This window comes from Mesocricetus auratus, unplaced genomic scaffold (assembly GCF_017639785.1).
Source record: "Mesocricetus auratus isolate SY011 unplaced genomic scaffold, BCM_Maur_2.0 Super-Scaffold_100003, whole genome shotgun sequence".
Classification (NCBI taxonomy): domain Eukaryota; kingdom Metazoa; phylum Chordata; class Mammalia; order Rodentia; family Cricetidae; genus Mesocricetus; species Mesocricetus auratus.
In genome coordinates, this window is record NW_024429188.1 from 2,603,193 (window position 1) to 2,612,931 (window position 9,739).

A 9,739-nucleotide genomic window follows, 5' to 3' on the forward strand; every position below is an offset into this window, starting at 1 on the left:
TGTATGTTCAACCATCCCAGCATCCCTGGTATGAAACCTACTTTATTGTGGTGAATGATTGTTTTGATGTGCTCTTGGATCTGATTTCCCAGTATTGCCAGACGTACTTAATGAGATAAAGATATAGCTTATTGAGATAATGTTGTCAGTGTGGGAAAGGTAGTGATTACCTTTCATGAGGAAAGACAGTGCACTATTAAGGCTTCTATGGAAAGACCTAGGAGTGTGGAGGTGGAACAAGCATGCCTATAGGTGTTAAAATTCTCAATTGAAAAACAGGTGAAAGTGTTGTATGACAGGAACAAGGCCTGGATTTGTGGAGATTTGTGTCTTAGGCTCTTCAGACAATGAACATCAAGATATAGGTCTGGGCCATTGAAGACGGCACAGTCCAGTTGCTTCTTGTGGAAATTATCAGGAAACAGCAATACAGGAGATATGTTAGAGAGTATAGAAATGGCTCTTGTATGGGAGGTGCTTTGGAGATCACTAGACAAAGCCATCCCACACTCCTCCATGAATACACCCATAGTTAGAACTGAAAGTATGGCCATGGCAAGGACAGGTGTGGTTTTAAGTGAATATTTCCTAGTCAGGTTGTATGATCAAATATTTTGTCCCAATTTTGATAGTTTGTTTTGGAAAAAATAGCCTTTTTGGAGGAGGTTTATCATTGTGCATGGGTGTTATGAAGATCCGTTTATAAATCAAGGGACTCTGAGAAACAAAGGTGGTCCAGAAACTGAGTGAACCTTGCCAAAAATGAGAATGTGGAAATATCTCTGGAGGATATTATTCCTTGGATCTCACTGTACAGAGCTGGGGATCTGAGGGTTGGCTCTCTGAGAGGACAGAAAAGTCTGTTTTTGAAGGAGAAGCCTGACATGCAGAGAAAGACGAAGGATTAAAGGAAACATGGATAGAAGCTGAACATTAGTACCAAGATGTATGATCAGAAGCCCTGAAGTGATCCGAGGAAATGCTACTGGAAAAGGTACACAGTCATTTGCTATTCAGTCCCCAGTGTAGTGGAGATGCCAGGACATGGTATGAGCAGCAATGTTAATGGCAAGTCTAGAGTGATCCTGGCCTGAACAATGAGACAACATTCTTGTGCTGCTGATGACAGAGCCAGAGCTCCTAAGCTCTTCCAAGTCCAGAAGATTGTGAGTGAGTACCATACATTGGACACTAAATGTTTTACCTTCCTGCAGTTTGGTTTTGCTTTGTTTGGATTAAACTCTTTTCGTATTCTTCCCTTTAACAGTGAGTGTACCTAATTTGGTTGTATTTTTAACTTTTATTTGCATGTTACAGGAGCCAAGAGTTAAGAAACTATGTACTTCTGAAAAGTATGTAATTATTTTAATATGACTGAGATTTTCAATAATTTTAAAGTTATTAAAACTATGTAATTTAAGTATCACAAGATTCAGATACAAGAGATAATCAAGAAAGGAAACTTGTGGCTTAATAGTGAAGCATTTACGTGAAGTTGGTAAGTACTCAATGGTGTTGGTTGGTAATTTGTCAACTTGACAAAAACTAGGATCATCTGGAAGGAAGGAACCTTCCTGGTGAATCACTTTTATCCAACTGGCCTGCAGGGAAGATTGTGGAACATTTTCCTGATTCATGTTCAATGTGTCAGAACCCAGCCCATTACAGTTCCAGTTAAACTTGATCAGACTATATTGAGATATAGAAAACACAATGCTTAGTGACCCATGGTTAGAAAGCTATTGACCACCTTCACTCTGTGGACTCAGTGTCAGATATTGCATGGAGTTGGAAATTGTAACTGAATTAAACCCTTTTCTACAAAGTTGCTTATGGATATATTACTTCATTCCATCAGTAAGGAAGTTAGTTATACATGGGTTAACCTTCTGATGATCATTACACTCATGACATTCCATGAAATATGTTAAACCCTGGAATATGAAGATGGTCCAGGTGGTATTGGCTCTGTGAGAACTGACCAAGGAAAGCCAGTGCTGCAGGCTCAAAACTAGGTAAGACCCCCAAGGAATAGCACTGATTGTCACACTTAAGAGGAATTCAACAGGCAGAGCTTGTGAGCAGCAGAAGCCTTTGCAGGCAGGACTGGGAATACAGAGAGACACCAAGAGTACTGGATGCATGCAGAACACACCAGGAAATGTAAAACAGGTGCCATGGCGCTTCATCTGGGAATGTGGGAATGGCAAATCAGGTGAGATTAGGTGGACATCTCCAGGCAAACTTGGAGCATGATGGGTGCATTTCTGTAGAGGCCTTGAAGTGGACAGATGGTTGAGAGAAGTTTGGTTGCAAGGGGATGCTGCAGGGGAAGAAAGTGTGTGAGCTACTGGACAGGAACTGAGCATGGGCATGTGGGGATTGTTTTGGCAGATGAGATGATTTGGGGAATACAAGGCAAACCTGTTTTGTGTTCTGCACATCTGCATATAGACTGCTATACCTGGGAGTGTGGGGATAACACTGCCAGCAGATGTACTGTAGACACTGATAATGCAAATCAGTGTAGGATTCCTGTTTCTCATGTTAACGTTAGGGAATGTGGAGATGGTATATAAAAGTCTGGCTCTCAAGGAAACACCAAGAAAAGCTCATATAGGAACATCCACAGCAATGGGGTCTCATATCAATAATATTCAGTGAGTTTTTGGTGATTTCTAGCAGGTACACAAGAGTACAACTGGGTGAATGATGGCACAGTGAAGCTCGCTTCCTCAGGGACTGTGCAAAAAGGCCACTGAGAGAATTGCATGACTAAAATTAATTCCAGGGCTATGGGGATGATGCTGGAGTACAAATTCCTTTGAAGCTCAAAGGCAAAGCTATTATGGGATTTGTGTGTCATGAGCCAGACCTCTACACAAGGGAGTATGAGGGTGAAACTGGAAGGAGAGATTCACAGATGAATCATCAGGCAAGTCTAATGTGTGATCTGTTCATTCCAATGTAGCTCTTGGATTTTGTATATAGCACAAGTGTGCTATGTTTTAGGATGTATCATTTGGGGAAATTATTGCAGCAGCTATATGATCTACGCTTGGGAAAGTTAATTTCATGGTAGTGGTGCAGATCAAGACCAAACTTCAATATATGCATAGAGATATGGGACTTAGTCTATGACAATTTTACATGTGTTCTTGTATCTGGAATAAGTACCAGGCAAAGGTGTTGCAAGAACTGCATGTCAGTATGTAGGCATAGGAGTGAGTAGATAATTCTGATAGGCAAGATTCCATGGCCAGGTACATATCAACAATGCCCTGGGAGAATGGGCATGGAAAATGTTGGCATTGATTTCCTGGGGAATTTACCAGTAAAAGTGCACAGGAGCTACATCAACAAAGTTAGCCATGGAAGTGTGGTAAAGTCCCTGGCAGCTGAGGTTCAGGAGAGTTCAATGGTCAAGTCCAGTGCATGAACTATAATTTTAGAGCAAGACAATAGAGTGTGAAGTTAGTGGTCACAGTAGGGAAATCAGATGCAATACATGAGTGACAGCAATTAGGGCTATCAGTGAAGGGGTTACACTGGCAAGCAAAGTTGAAAGCTTGATGACAAGGAAAAGGAGGTGACAAACTGGACATCCAGAGCTAGGCCTGGTAGTGAGGAGACTAAAAAAGTGGGCTTGACTCTGGAATTTTCAAAATAGAATTCTAGCAGATACTGTCTGATCTCTGCAGGGCTTGTGATAAGGATATGGGCCTGGAGGACTAGGTTAAGACATCCTCAAAAAGTATACACTATGACTGACCTGCACACATTACTCTACACCTCCTAGCATGGAAGCTACAAAAGAAAAAATTCAGAAAAGGAGCTGTTTGACTGGAGTTAGGCATGGAAGGGTGAAATTACACTGGTAAGCAAACATCTGCGGGTCTCATCATGCAAAGCTGGTAAATGATATGTCCACCAGACACAGGCCCAGATGAATAATAATGAAAGAGGCAAGCACGTGTTTGGGGGAACTAAACTGAAAATATGGACATGAGCTGTACAATGGATCCTAGACCTGAGAATGTGTGTGTGGTGTCAGCAGAAGTGATTCAAGGAAGATCTCCAGGACAACATGGTGAGCAGTCTGCATTCTGAATTAGGCTGGGGAGCAGCGATGGCACAGCTAGGTTTAGTTCAAGAGCAATTCACCAAAGATAGCCAGTGGGTTATCTGTGTGACAAGATCTAGGCAGGCAGAATAGGGGTAGCTCTAGTAGGAAGGGTTCTGTGGAACTCACCCTACAAAGACTCTGTATGAGCTATATATCTCGTGCTATTATGTTTAAAGTGGATATGCCAAATGTGGGCTTAATACTGGGGGAGGGGTTCTCACAAGAGAAAGCTGGAGCAGAAACTTACCAGTCTATTACTGAAGGAACTTTGTTCAGCAATCAAGGAAGGAAACTAGGGCAAGAATGCATTTAGAGGCCATGGAGAAATTTTGTTCACTTACTTGTTCACTGAGGCTAATTCAGCATACATTGCTTTACAACCCAGGATGATATATACAAGTTGGTATCACCCACAGTGCACTAGGCATGCCAAGATCAATCAAAAATTCTCTACAGTCTTTCCTACAGGTCAATTTCAAGATGGCATGTTATCAATAAGTTTTCCCTCTTCTCAGATGACTCTAGACATGGTCAGTCCAACAACAGGAAAAATAAAACACACCCAGGCAGATATCAAGTTGGATAAAGAACATGAAAGCAAGTTCCTCATGATACTAAATTTGCAGAAAGGAAAGACCCAGTATTGTAGGGTAGTAGAATTTTGAATGACATATTGAGATATTGTGTGTCCGAGCTAAATATCCTGCAAATGGATCCAGAAAGGCCCCTGCATGAATAGATGGCTTATTTATAGCAAGCACTGACAGAAGGACAAGACTCCTTAAGCCTTTTGAAGTCATATTGAATGCCAGAAATTACTAGATCAGAGGCATAGAGCTTCTGAATTCAGGGCTTAACTTCCCAGGTTTAGGTCTTTTTCTGTCACCTCTTCCCTTGGTCTGCCCCTTTACTCATTTTCGAATTGATATTGTTTACTCTGTACCTTTATGCTAAAAGTATCAGTTGATTTATGATCTATTACATTCTCACAGTTGAAAAACTGTGCTAAGTCTCAAAAGAAACTTTGGACTACTGAGCAATCTTGTGACTGCTAAGGATTATGTATAATTAAATACATGACATAAATTTAGTTTTCACTGTTTAATAATCTTAATTCTATGGGAACAGAGGATTAAAAGTAGCATGTTTCATGCTAGTGGAACTGGTCAGTAGTAATTATGTTTGTCATCAGAATGTGAGTTTGATTTCTTTGATTTAGAAACAAAAACACAAAAAGCAAATTCAGATAAACTGTTACCTGATCTCTATACCACTTTAGATCAGAGCTCACTGGAAATATCTGGCCATTTGCGAATTTCACAAACACAATGGTTTGTCTAGTATACAACATAGACTTCCTACTCCATGAAATAGGACACAGTGTCTGCAGAGCCAAAACTATGAAGTCCAACCATGCTGTCAATACAGAGACTTACCTCATCACACAAAGAATGTGTTTTGCTTTTGTGTATTGAGGTATCAGCTTCCTTATAAAATGATTTCAGCCGGTATTAATTGTGTGTTGTTGCTGTTGTTGTTGTTGTTGTTTTGCAAAATGCATTTCACGAACACTTTTCCCTGATATGGTTGGGGAGCAATATCTGATCATGACCTTCAGAGTTAGGATGTGAAAACATTTAAAGAATGGAACACCTTAGACAGATAAAGGAGCAAGTAATTTAGGCAAACCCAGAGAACCCTGTTGATGACTTATTTGGAATGAGTTGATGACTACATGAGTTTTGTGTATGAATAGGAAATTTCTTCAAGGAAACTTCTGACAGATGTTGCAAATGAAGGAGCCCACACATCTGTCCTGTTGATTGGCCAATATGCCAGCATGCTGGGCCATCACCTGATTCTGTAGTTTCAAAGAGCTTATTTCAGAGAGAAACATGATCACTCCAAAGAGTGACATGGTGGCTGTCAGGACCCCTAATGGGAAGATGCCTATAAACTGTTTGCTTATCATGGCTTCCTTTTGAACAGGAAAGTCAAGAGTGGTTTGGCCATGAAGATCTACCATGTAGTTCCAGCTCACAGAAACAAATATGAAGAGGCTGCTAACACACAAAACAAGGAAGGGACCTCATAGCAATATATCTGCATTTCAATAAATGGGTCTCTCATGCAGCTGGTCTTAATGGCCATCACACTGAACACTAGAAGTACAGGCTTCATCAAAATGGCCCATATTATCAGATTCTGTGCATACTGAAATTCAGGTGAAATGGTCCAGGTGGAATCAATAGGGGTGTGCACCAGCATCTTGACTACAGTCCCTGAGACATTAAAATCTTGAGGGTAATGAGCATCCCATAGACCAAAGGACACGAACTGCACATTGTTGTCAATGAATTCCCATAAGCGCCATTATTCGTGTTCAAAATGACTATTTCAAACACCAACACTGATAGGCTGCTAAGGAGGCCAGTCAGCTTGAAGATGTACTTCTTCCCATTGGAAAATCTGAAGATGAGATTGAATAAATATATAGTAAATCCAGGAACACAAGGGAGGATTGAAAATCAGAATAAGTCATGGTTTACACAGCATACATAATTATATTTAAGTAGTCTATCTAAGTATTAGTATCACTAACTGGGGGATCCAGCCTTCAAACAGCACCATGGTTTGCAAAAATATCCACACATGAGATTAGGGCTATATTTTTCTATCTGGGGAATAAATAAGAAGACATAGGCTTTCTGTGCTTTACTGTATCTCTCTTTTCCTTCATCGTGAAAAAGTCCTCTCTGAAAATCACTCTTGCTCCTCTACATAACTCGACACAGTTTCCCAATTAACTCTACATCACTTCTCCTTGCTCTACCCAGCAGCTTCTCTCTAACTCTGCACAGCCTCTACAGTTCTGGCTCTATACCTTTCCTCCCACCTCCTTCTTCATAACTCTACTCAGCCACTCTCTGATCCAAAGCTCTGGGAAATTATATGTTACATTTTAGTGTCCAACCCATTCTAATAACCCAAGATAAATCACATAGTTTCCTTTAGGCTAAGGAGGTCACATTGATCATTCAGTGAGTATAGTAACACCTGGCCATGCATATCGAATGAATGGTTAGGATACTCAGACTGAAAGTAAACAGTTGGCTGAAGCTTGGTCCTGTAACATAAAGTGAGGCTGGGATTACCTGAAAAAAGACAATTACTGTAGAAGATTATGCTACCAAATTTGCTTCTTAGCCTGACTTTCAATCAGCAATAAACAACACCTGGGGAAATGACCTCATGTTTTTGTCTCTAGGGGCAACCAGGTGTTCATCTCCAGGGGCACTCAGATTGCTTTGAATATGTTCTGAAGTCTAAATTAGCTGTCTTTGTGACTGAGAATGCTATTCCCTTCCTATGTGAGTCTGAATAATGAAAGATGTCCTAGTGTTATTTCTATTCATCAGAATTATACATTTAAGCTGAAATCATCTTCCTGTTAATCCATAGCTATCTGTGCACCCAATAGATGGAATTTTGCATGAGATAAACACAATAGGTGGGGAACACCCATAGCAGTTGTTAGGGAAGAAATGCACTACTTAGGGAAGAAAAGAAGTGCACATGAGATAAATTACAGACAGGAGCAGCTGTTTCCACAGCCAGCAATCCTATAGATTTTGCCTAGTGGGGCTTCCCAAGAGAGAGTCATTAATCTGGTCGGTCAACCTGCTAACTACTAGCTGTCACCAAGTTGTATGCCCCCATGTCCCTCTCCATAATAAGGTTCACCATACTACAGAAAATAGTATAGGAAGGCCTAAACCCCTTGATTATAACAAAAGATCCCTCTCTAAGAGGAATGTTTAGCAATTTCACTGTATTTCTCAAAAGCTGCAGTGTGTGAACTAGGAAATTTAATGCTTGGAATTAGTAGTGAAATATCATTGCAATATGCTTATTTTAGTTGTATATGCATTATACAAGTATAATAAATAACTTAAGTGAGTTATAAGCAAATAATGATCAAACAATTTCTAAATTATGGTCGTCAACTACTACATGACTATTGCTCAATAATGTCTGCTAAATGAAGAAGCAAATTGAAAAATAATACATATGTCATTCCCAATCATGTCTAAACTCCATATATGAATCTTTTATATATGTGTGCATGTACACATGCATATACACCTAAATGCACACACACACACACACACACACACAAACACAAACACAAACACACAGATGGGAACACAAAAGATACCCCTCATAAGCGTTGTAGGTATATGAACCTAGCATTTTAGAGTGCCTTTTTTATTTGGGCAATTTTCTGAAATGTGTAGTTTTTTTAAAAAAAATCTGTACATATTTTATAATTAAACCCACAGTGAGCATAGCTTTCAAAATATATACTTATGTGATCTACGTATATAGATCAGTGGTATAATGTATGGTGAACATGTTGGAGATCATGATTCTATTCCGGTGTGCAGTAAGACTCTACATTTACTATGTGCAACAGCATATTTAAATGACTTCTCATTTCAAGTCTTTGGATAAGGAGTTAGCATTCATGAACAACTATGCCGTAATGGGATGCTACTGAGTATTTATTAAGGGAAGGAGGAAAAGTTGGGTAGCCTATATCATGTGGAGAATGTAATTGCCCCTACACATGCAGAAGTTTTCAGGGGTCTGTAAACAGGATCACCTAGTTTCCATTCCTTCCCTAGAGCTAAAATTTGCTCTAGACTTTATGGAATATTTATTGTAACTTAGAGGTGACAGTTTCTGTACTACTTAGAAAGTTATATCAGCAAAATGGGTTTTCAATTGATGGTGGATTGCCTAAAACCATACACACACCCTCTCTCTGTCAAGGCATATTTGAGGCAGTAGACTGAATGAGCAGTACCTTTTGAAGAACAACTGGAGTTAGGGTGACAGACAAATGAGCTAGCCTTGCAGGATCTGGTTCTGTCCCATTATGAATCCCACTGAGTAGTTACATGTGTTTCAGAGAGATCCAATATAAAACCTTCCATGTAAATTATTTTTCATTTTTACCTTTGTATATCATGGGTGGTGAGGAGATTCATTAGAAAGATGTGACGACCATGAATATTTTCTGAACCACAGGAAATATTGATCAGACAGGGAGTCACATAAGAGGTGAATAACCTTCAGTGAAAGAAGTTCTGTTACACATACTTCAGCACACAGCAACATCCCATCAAATAATCCCTGGTTCACACAAACCTATCCTTTCCTTTCCTCTGTTTTGCTTCATTGGAGCCTCATTTATACACTATAGGGATATTAAGTCATTTCATATTACTATCCCTCCAATGAGATCCATACAATCATTACCCCATTTTATAGATAGAAGACAAACATAGAGACTCTAATTCACATGATCAACTTCAGAAAAGCATACAGGAATAAAGCCCAATATAGGCTTCAGAGCCCTGGTAGAAACCCAGGGATTCCCAGCACTTATAATTTTTCAGCAAGATTTGCTCACAAGGAAGTAATGTCAAAGAATAGATTAATCAAATGTCAGTGATAACCTTGTTCTTCTTTGTCCTGACAAATTGAATAAGATTAATAAAAAACTGTATAGAAGACATAATACACTTCCCTGTGTCTCTTATATGA

General features: G+C 39.6%; 1 pseudogene; it reads right to left on the bottom strand.

The window, feature by feature from the left end:
• Window positions 1-5,891: 5,891 nt before the first annotated feature.
• On the bottom strand, window positions 5,892-9,180 carry LOC101825120 (annotated as a pseudogene).
• Between the last annotated feature and the right edge of the window lie 559 nt (window positions 9,181-9,739).